At 45.2% G+C, this 10,878-nt stretch overlaps 1 protein-coding gene across 3 annotated transcripts in view; it reads right to left on the bottom strand.

The window, feature by feature from the left end:
- The window catches only part of LMO1 (LIM domain only 1), an 81,019-nt gene that overhangs the window by 39,064 nt on the left and 31,077 nt on the right, over positions 1–10,878 (bottom strand). The window lies entirely within an intron of this gene.

Genomic DNA, 10,878 nt, shown 5'->3' with positions numbered 1-10,878 from the left:
AGAGAGAAGAGGAGACAGACGCTGCTGCAGCCAGAGACACACGCAGGATCGGGTATCGGGTGAGTATATTATTTTAGTTATTTTATCACACCTTTGTCGTATAGGACGCACTAACTTCCCCCCCCCCAGTTTTGGGGAAGAAAAAGTGCGTCTTATACTGCAAAAAATACGGTAGTTATAAAAAAGTGAATAATAAAATATTTGATAAAATCAATAAAAATGTTCTTTAATTTTAGATCCTGATCACCACTTTATTATTGACGTGTATATAAAAATGGGAAACGTTCCCCGGTGATCGGGTTTCTGAAAGTGGAGAATAAAGTTTCTGTAACCCCCAAAATATTGATCGGGGGTTGGAAACATTATCACGATGTAGCCTGGTCATCTATAGAGCGGCGATCTAAAATCTGAAATATAAAAATTGTGAAATGTGTAAATATTCGGGTGATTGAGTGACTACAATTATAAAATTGGCGATAATTATAAAATTGGCGATGATCCTGAGGATCCGATTTATAAATGCAGAGAAGTGAATAATGGCGCCACTTCTGTATAAATCATTCTGTTCATTCCGATGAAGGGAGAAATATTTGTAACCAATGGATGAAAAGTAACATTTTATTCTTTTTTTATTTTAGGTGACAACCACCCTGAGGACCCCCTTCTCTCCTCCGAAATCAGAATTCAAGGTGGAGTTTCCCTTTAAATCTACATATTTTCACCTCATCAGTGGATACGGAAATAGCGGCGGCGTCTTCGCTCCCACTCATCACGTGACGATAATCGTATAATGGCGTTCAGACTGGCAGTGCCGAGCTATACTGAGAGCGCTAATCTATGTATCCAGGACACGAGAAAAGTCTATTCCCCCCGACACGGCGTTCATTAATCTTCACCGCGCAGCAAGGACGCAACAGCGACATCCAATGCAACAATATTATGTAACAATAGACCACACAGACCCAACGCAGTGCGGAGCGCAGGGGAGATCGCCGGGGGGAACTACAAATACCTCACCAAAAGGTTTATGGGGGTCCCTCTATATATAGATTGTAGGCAGGACATGAGTGAGAGCATCTATAGTGCTGACATATACCACAGTGCTGTACAGAGATCACTGAGCCAGGCCGCCAGCACAGGGAGGACCTCTATAGGAGGGGTAGGGTACTGGGATTATGGCCCCAGAAACAGGTGGATGTGTGAGCAGGACATGCTTGGGATGGATGTAGGTGCACAAAAGAAGATGGGGACACAGTCACTATTATTATACATTTATATAGCTCAGACATATACTGCAGTGCTGTACAGAGAACACTGAGCCAGTCCCATCAGTCTCTGTACAGAGTGTAAACTGGTGATTTGCCCTATCTGATTTTATGGCCGTCCTATACCCGGCTCTCTCAGTCCCTGTTATGCCCTCATTCCAATGCCCCATATTGTGTCACGATTCCGCACACGGCCCCTGCTAGCTTAGCTCCAAATATACATTCGCCCGACAGCGTTCCTAACCATCAAATTATACCCGTATCCTAATCTTTCCAAAAATATATTTAATGAGAATCTAATGGTTGCCATAGTGATCAACTTTATTTTCCATTGAAATGCTGAAATCTGCATATGTGCTGCGGAGCCGAAATCCTGGGGGAGAGGCAACGTGAAGACGCTATTTTGAGGTTAATATGTTTGAAGCGGAGAATTAATCAGCGCAGATTCCCGGATTTCAACCCTTTACTAAAAGAACTGTTGGGGGGATTCTGTACATGTGAGGGGGGAGCTAAGCTTTGCAAACCTCAACAAGAAAATGAGGAGGAGGAACTAAAAATCCCAGCATGGCGTCTGTCAGTAGACCCAAATCAATGTAAAAAAAAAACCAGACTCAGTGATTTCTGTACAGCACTATGGTATATGTCAGAGCTATATAAGTGTATAATCACAGTATGTGACCGTGGGGTATATTAGAGTGTCAGCTCGTCTGTACAGAGACTGATGAGACTCAGGAGAGGTCATGTGACCATGCTAATCTTGAATGTAATTTGTCAGCAACTTTTCTCGGCTCTCCTGACTTTGGCCGGTGGAACCCCCGGAGGTGCAGGTTGGTGCGGCCGGATAATTATCGTACGTTGGGGGCAGTTCCAGAACGCGCTAATGATTTCTCCCCCTGAGGTTAATAAATTTCCTTACAGATCAATTTGTTCCCGGTAGAGAGCTCAGAAATAAACAGTTATGGGGCGGCATTAATGGAGAATGTCGTCCTCGCTATCGGTGATTTAACGCCATGATTAGCAGCTCATAAACAATTTAAAATACGAGTCTAATTAGTTTTTTTGGAAGAAAAAAAGAAGGGGGGGACCGGCTTCTTCGTTATGTTTTACTTTTCCAGCGGCGCACTTTTTAATTAAATCTGAATGTCACAATAAATTTTAAGTGTTTTATTACTGGTGCGGCCTACAGAGCTATGCAAGTGAGTGCGCATTGTGACGGTGGATGGCGTGCGAGATGCCGGGGAAAAATAAAGGCGACTGTTGTCTGTGTCTGGAATGGCTAAAACCAATTAGACAATTACTTCTGTGGGGTGGCTGGAAATCCCCCCCTTTATCCTGGGACCCTAACAAACCCCATACCCTCCGGCTGAAACAACACCTATGAGCATTCCAAATCCAGTGCAAGAAATATTCAAACTCACATCACACCCTGTCAGTGCCAACTTAATATAAAATTCCCTTCTATTAGTACCAGCATGGAAATGTATGTTCAGGTGTCCCCAGTGAGGGGTCCGGGTAATCCCCCATCATACAAAGACATTGCAGACAATTGGGCTCTTCCAGCCTTGTGGTCACAGTTTGGTGAAGACCCTTTTCTGCTACTCATGACTGCGCCCCGGGGTACAAAGCCCCCCCATAAAGACATGGGGTCACCAGTTTGGTGTGGAGGAACTCGAGTGTCCTGCACAGAGCCCTGACCTCAATCCCTACTGAACACCTTTGGGATGAATTGGAATGGTGAGCCAGGTCTTCTCATCCAACATCAGTACCTGACCTCACCAATAGGGGGCAAATCCCCACCATCAGCACCTGACCTCACAAATAGGGGTCAAATCCCCACCATCAGCACCTGACCTCACCAATAGGGGGCAAATCCCCACCATCAGCACCTGACCTCAACCAATAGGGGGCAAATCCCCACCATCAGCACCTGACCTCACCAATGGGGGGCAAATCCCCACCATTAGTACCTGACCTCACCAATAGGGGGCAAATCCCCACCATTAGTACCTTACTTTACCAACAGGGGGCAAATTCCCACCATCAGTACCTGACCCCACCAACAGGGGCAAATCCCCACCATCAGTACCTGACCTCACCGATGGGGGAAATACCCACAGACATCCTTTAAAATCTTGTGGGAAGCCCAGAGAGCGTAGGCTGTTAAAGGATAGGGGGTAACTTTATATTAATGGCCATGGGGTGGGGGTGGTTCCGTTTTACTGGCACCCTTCTGAGCACCATATAGTACACACATCTTGCAGTCCCCGTTCCTCTGCACCTTTCCATCTGTCTGAGGCTTCAGCACCCATAGTCCTCATTCTGGTGATCCGGGAACCCCAGTTTGTATGGCAATGAAATAATTCCTGGACACGCCCCCTCCAGAATTCTTGCTTTCTCTCACGGCCACCAATCAGATTCCACCCTGTGATGGGTGATACAGATACAAATTTTCCTGTAGGAATCTTGAGATCAGAAAATGTTTTTCCCTGCAGACTTCTCTCCTGCTGGTTAGCAGACAAAGGTCCATTTCCAACAATATATAGCGGAGGGTTAAACTTGTAAAGAGAAGGTCAGAGCTCTCGTGTAGAGGAGGCCGGGAGGTCAGACAATGGGAGGTCAGCATACGGTCTGATTATGAAGATTTAAAATGTCTATTGAGCTCCATTCCCTCCGCTCACCGAGCACAGAACGTGACAAATCACAGCCATTCACCCCTCGTCCGGCTGTGTGAATATCATAGACTGATGGGAGATTTTATAATCATGTATGAAACTTCCACTATCAATGTTCACAATAGGATTGATATATATTATTACACTGTATTTATATAGCACCAACATATTATGCAGCGCTGTACAAAGTCTATACTATATATAAAATTTTTAAAGCAGTGAATCTGATATTCTCTGCAGATGTATATTTGGGGAAAACCACATTCACTGGTTTATAAATATGCCATGTGTGAGATCTGACACCAAATCCGGGGGTAATCTGCAGATTATCTGACCTGAAACTACAAAACGGTGACAACAGAGGGTGAATCTATGTTTATTAAATAATTGAAGGTGAAAACTTTATTGTACACTTTATAGTCTGTGCCCCCTGAATATAAAACGTCCCCCTCAGCCCCTTTTTGGCCATTTCATGGATTTGCCCCCTTTTTATAGCTCCATCCGCTGGTGTTCCAGTTGCACCCTTATGGGTGGGTGAATCACAAAAGCAGCTGAACAGAGTTAGTAATGTGTGTAGTTTATCCATGAATTATAATAATAATCTCCATCCATCATTATAATGGGATTGTGTCATGTGACCCGTATATTGAGCTCAGCGGACCGTCAGATATTATTGATGAATACATTAAACAATAAATCTGCTGATTTTCAATTAAAGGTGAGGGAAGTTGTACAAAGACAAATATTGAATTTATAACTAATAATCTAAAAGACCCCCACAAGACAATCTGTACCTTCGTAGGGTTGGCATTGGTTGTTCATTACTCTCACCCCTATCCAATCTCCCAATGAGATGGCTAGGCCACTGCCCACCGTCCAATGACAAGCAGCGATTGAGATAACATCTGGGCCTTTTGAAAAGGGTTTATATTAAGTTCTGATTCTTCTTTAAAGCCTATAACTTGATTTGCTAATGTGCACATCTGGTTTACGGTGGACAAGACGCCATTTTGTCGCCTGACGTGAGCAAGAAAATCGTAGCCGGGCTGTCTTCTGTCTGCCAAAATAAGGGCCCCAGCCACCTTCATGTCTAACTTCTGATAGTGTGATAGACCAATGAAAAGTTTCCACCAGGAATCCCACCAATAGGGGTGATGGGTTCCGCTCCAGTGACATCACTGCACTAGCCACACCCACAGGAGGCCTTCCCACCTATCAGACACACCCACTGCAAGCCTGAACAGTCAGCTGGTGTGTGGCAAACAGTATGAAAACAGCTTGCAGGTAATTATAATGGATAAAAAACAAAGCTTGGATGATGTGGAGACAATATACTTGGGAAGAGAGACATGCAGAATGGATGAATATTAGATATTTATAAAGAGAACTTCTAGATGGATGGGTATATAGAATGTATGGTGATATATAGATTCTGCCAAGTTCCCCTATATCCCTCTAGAAGGCGTATCGGCGGTCACCGTGTGGTAATGGCGGCGCTGGCTCTTCCTGTGTTGGCTTCCTGTTCTCCGCCATTACCAGGCAGCAGATCTATTCTCAGCCATTTCTCCGGCTCCCCTCCATCAATCTCCTCTCCGGGTTTTAGTAACTTCCTGCGGAGGATCAGCCCGGCATCGGCCAGCTAAATGGCTGTTTGATTAGCCGAGGCTGGAATGAAATTTAGGACAAAGTAATTACAAATCTATTGATTCTGAGGTCATTTTATGATGAGCTTAACATCCCGGATGAAGTTAATAAATATACATTAGAAGCCGTAACAAACAGCTGGACGCTCTAATGGGCCCTCTCTCCGAGAACCGCGGCAGTTACAGGCGGGAGGGGAGAAACCGGACGTGACACACCGGGAAGGGGTACTATCGGTGTGCGCATACAAGCAATATATATAGGTGTGCATATAAATATCTCTACATGCCTGATATGCCACAATGTATTTCCCCTCCCTCCTCAATGCAACATTGTAGTCACAAGGTGAGCAGCTTAATAAATACAATTTCCAATAATATATATATATATATATCATTGGAAGCTTTAGTTGTAACATTCACCTAAAATACAGAGATTTCCCCCACAGTACTTTTTTCTACCACTAGATGGCCTCAGTCTGATGGCCAGCATCATTCAAACTTCATCCTCTGAGCCCAATGAAAGAAGTAGCCCAGCAAAGAGCACTCTGCTCTCTCCAATCAGCATGCATCTTGTTAGCATGTAAACTGGCTCCTTTTGCTGCTTCTTCTTACACTCCGGCCCTGCTGTACAGAATATGAAGAAGCTGATATCAGGTGGTATGTAGATTCTTATGTTAAAAATACAAGTAGTGGTGTAATGATGATGACAGAGAGCAATCATTTCTGTATTTTATATCTTCCTAGTGAATACTTAAAGGATGGCCGATCACAGATCCCCGATGGGTCGGATCTCCGACAAATTTCATCTTGCTGGGGTCTCATTAGTAAAGTTGAGGTGATGTTGTCTTCAGGATAAATTCAGAAGCTGAATGCGCCATCAGACGATCTCATGTCCTTTACTGCTCCAAGCTGTCAATTAACCCGGGGTCAGCGTGGAGATAACAATCCGGCTCCTTTTTTGTTTAATACCTTTTTCCATTAGTGAGAGACGAGGAGGAGATCTCTATCTGCCAGATCTGCTCACAGATGCCGCAGGATCGGGATGAAGTTTATATATACTGTATATGGGATGAGGATCCCTATGGGGGGGTGGGTAACACCTTAATGTCCATTGGTGATATAACAGAAACTTTTTTACCTCAAATTCGAGAAATGAGAAAATAAAAACTATAAATGTTCTAATATCTCTACAGCCTCTGGAAACGTCCATTGTGTCCACTTTGGAGACATTTTACCTGTTTACATATTGCTATATTGTGTCTGTAGTGAGAGGGCAAATCCACAGATCCAAATCTCAACCCCTGACAGAGGGACTCACACAGGGGAAGAGCACGTCCAGACTTCTAGGCAACCCAGCCAGATTGACTGCAGTCTCTGACCGTCTCCTGTACAATGTCTGCAGTCTCTGACCGTCTCCTGTGCAATGTCTGCAGTCTCTGACCGTCTCCTGTACTATGTCTGCAGTCTCTGACCGTCTCCTGTACAATGTCTGCAGTCTCTGACCGTCTCCTGTACTATGTCTGCAGTCTCTGACCGTCTCCTGTACAATGTCTGCAGTCTCTGGCTGTCTCCTGTAGTATGTCTCAACTTTGTCTCCTGTAGCCCCACTATTACATATACAGAGTACAATGTGTGGCCCTTTGATGGTATCAGGGGCCTCAGTGTAGTCTCATCCTCATTGTAGGTGGTGAGTGTTATATATAAGTGTACATGAAGCGGAGTCCCAGCACTCTGGTAATTGGTGTTGTTTTCTTGCACTGTGTGATGGTCTCTATCTCTCTCTCTCTGGGCCATTTGGACCCTCACTCCCCGTGAAGTGATTATCTTGCTTTTGTTGTGTCCCCGGTCGGCCCCGTGTTGTGTCCCTAACATAACGCCTTTACCTTACATCGCACCGTCCTCTGCCTGGCACAGAAGTTGCATCTTGCTGAATTTCACGCTGCAAACATTTCAATAATTCCCTGCGGTAATGCTGGATAATGCGCTGACCAAGGTTCACCATGTATGAAATTTTACCCTTCAGCTTCCTCTCAATGACAATTCATTTCTTCCCGGCATACCATTGGTCGGTGCAGCATCGGTGAATCTCTCCTATTCTCCTCTGCAATCAATGTAACAGATAATGATGAATGTTGTGAATGAGGCCCAGCCTGAGGAATTGCTGTCATGGCCGCCGCTCTTTCCATTCCACCAACATCTAAATTCTCTCCTGGAAATTCTGCAGACATCTAATTGCTTCCTTTGGGGGCTCCGGGGTGATTTTACACCACAACATTGGTGTGTAAATGTCTGCAGGGTATATGAGGGGGTGATTATCGCTCAACTGTTCTGTTACCAAATCCTGCTGGGTTTATCACAAATTCCGAGCGAGTCCAGAGACGAATTACAGGGCGCTATGACCGATCGGAGGCGCCATTGGCATGGCCATCACATCCGTAGTGGAATATACCCGGGGGCATCAAGTGTAATAAATCCCACATCTTATTAACCCCTCCATGAATGGGAATATTATACCTCTGTGTCATATATAGAAGTCCCAGCTGGGGTTATAAACAGCTCACTACCGCAATTTATTGTTTTACTTGTTTTATTGTACTTTGCAGCAGAACGGCAGCTGAGCTCCTGGCAAAAGCTTCTCTGGTATCCAATGACAGGCTGAGGGAGGCAGGTTCCAGGCTCTATTATTTTACTCTGGTTAGGTCTGGCTTTGCTACCCAGCAGAGCTGTGAACATATTAAGACTGAATGGACGGAATTAGTGTATGATATGCAGGTGACTGCAGAGCTGTATTATCTCCCCTCCTGCATGGGATTACTCCAGGTCATTACATTCCAGATTCCCAGGATTGCGTGCACTTGGTCAGGGCAAAGCAGCTACTTATTACAGAATCTACAGCGGTCTATTAAAATCATGGTTCAAATCCAATGTCAGGATGACATATCAAGGCCCAACCCGACACCAGAGGTGGACAGGGCTAACAGTGGGCACCTGTGCAAAACAGATTTGGGGCCCAGGGGCCTTGTTGACTGAGAAGTATCTGGGGCCCTCTTGCAGCAGCACACCTTGCACGTCCCTATGTCTGCCCCCTGCCCGACGCATTTCATCAATCTTCATCAGGGAACTCTGTGCTCCATCCAGCACCAGCTCAGATCTTTTCCTTTCTATTGCGTTGTATTTCATTGGCAGTCATGTGATCGGCCCCCAACCAACCAGAAAAAGGAAGGGAACACACCTGGGCTGGGAAGTTATTGCTACAAAAGATTTCTTTTAATATCAGAGTATCCAATCCCAAGATGAGAGGCTGATCTGTGTGCTACCTCTGAGACGGCATCTCAGTCAGGATGGGGCCCCTGGATGATGTCCGAACAAAGATGGCTCTGCGCTGATAGAGAGAAAAGCAGATGATGGGATTGTCGGGGGAGTCATGTGACCTGTAAATGTTACAATGACACCTAATAAAATGATGCCAGGTCCCTCATAGAGCCTATGGGTGCTGTACAATTCAAAGCATCCACAACAGCCGCTCCACGTTCCGGCACGCCGCGTGTTATTAGCCTCCGCAAAGACTAATATTTTGTTCAAATAAGATACAGGCACGGACAACGGTGTGATTTTGGTCTTTGAGAAAACTGCGAGTTTAATTTAAAAAATAGGAGCCATCCAATAAGCTGGCCAAATAGCGCCGTACGAGAGAAAATTACCCTTCTCTGGGGAAAAAAAAAGTGGAAAGACTTAAGAAATTTATAAATGTAATCTCGCGGTGGAAATTAGACATCAACCCCGAGAAACAGAATAACACAAAAGAAATATTACTGTCCACTTTTTAAATCAATAGAACAGCGCTCGGCGGCGGAATTACCATGGTAACCCGAGTACAAAGAATAAAGCAATTCGTATTATATGAAAATAAAATCACAGCCCGCAGCTCCGGCTTTATTACAGCCGCTGATAGATCACCGCCGTGTATTTATGTGAAATATTGCTTTCAAATCAATCATTTCATGAATGTACAAATTTCACCCGCTTGTCGGGCTTGAAGAATTTAAGTAAATAAAAAAATGGGGAGAGGAAGACGAAGCAGCAGCCAGATATCGGAGCAGCTCAGAATTTCTTATTTTTATTTATTTTTTACTGAATGCGTTTTTAATGAGAGCCTCAAAGGAGATGCTAAGCCAATTTGGTGTGACCGGCGTTAAGAACGTTTGGAGGCGAAGGCCGGACGAATCTAAGAGGTGCTTATTATAATCCCTTTTTTGTCAGACGCCACCACTGGAGAGGGGTTTCTCCTCTCGCTGTCCATCCATTAAAAGAACATCAAAGGCACAGAGACGCTATGAGAAGAGATGGCAGACTCCTCGCTACTGCCTGCGAAAGTTATCGGGCGCTGACGGCGAGCACAGGAGGAGCGTCAATTATTACAGTGATAGACAAGGAGAGAAGATCTGAGGGTCAATGACGTCCATAGACGTTAGAATCTGATCTGTCAGCCCCTCCAATTCCTACATATAAATCCTGTTAATTAATAATAACATTCTGAATAAATTGGACTCTCCCATGTGCTAAAGTCCCTAGGGCCGCCTTCCATTCATGGACTCTGTGGGGGGTTTTGGAGGATTGCATTGATTAGAGCGATGGTGGTCAACTAACTTGATATGGAGAACCTTAAGTGAGACCTCTGACATTTTCAAAGGAACAAAAATCACATTTAGTGACTGTAGTAGTTCAGAAAGCTGTCAAAGATGGCAGACATTGCACAGGAGACGGTCAGAGACCACAGGTCAGAGATGGCAGGAGATGGTCAGAGACGGCAGACATAGTACGGGAGACGGTCAGAGACGGCAGGAGAGGGTCAGAGACTGCAGACATAGTACGGGAGACAGTCAGAGACGGCAGGAGACGGTCAGAGACTGCAGACATAGTTTGGGAGACGGTCAGAGACCGCAGAAATAGTACGGGAGACGGTCAGAGACCGCAGAAATACAACAAGAGATGGTCAGAGACCGCAGACATAGTACAGTAGACACTCAGAGACTGCATAGTACGGGAGACGGTCAGAGACCGCAAACATAGTAAGGGAGACAGTCAGAGACCGCGGACATAGTACAGAAGACTGTCAGAGACGGCAGGAGACAGTCAGAGACCACAGACATAGTACGGGAGACGGTCAGAGACCGCAGACATAGTGCGGGAGACGGTCAGAGACCGCAGACATTGTACGGGAGACGGTCAGAGACGGCAGGAGACGGTCAGAGACTGCAGACATAGTATGGGAGACGGTCAGAGACTGCAGACATAGTA

The sequence above is a fragment of the Pyxicephalus adspersus genome, chromosome 9 (genome assembly GCF_032062135.1).
Source record: "Pyxicephalus adspersus chromosome 9, UCB_Pads_2.0, whole genome shotgun sequence".
Taxonomy (NCBI): domain Eukaryota; kingdom Metazoa; phylum Chordata; class Amphibia; order Anura; family Pyxicephalidae; genus Pyxicephalus; species Pyxicephalus adspersus.
The sequence above is the reverse complement of the archived record's forward strand: the minus strand, read 5'-3'. Positions and strand labels throughout refer to the sequence as shown.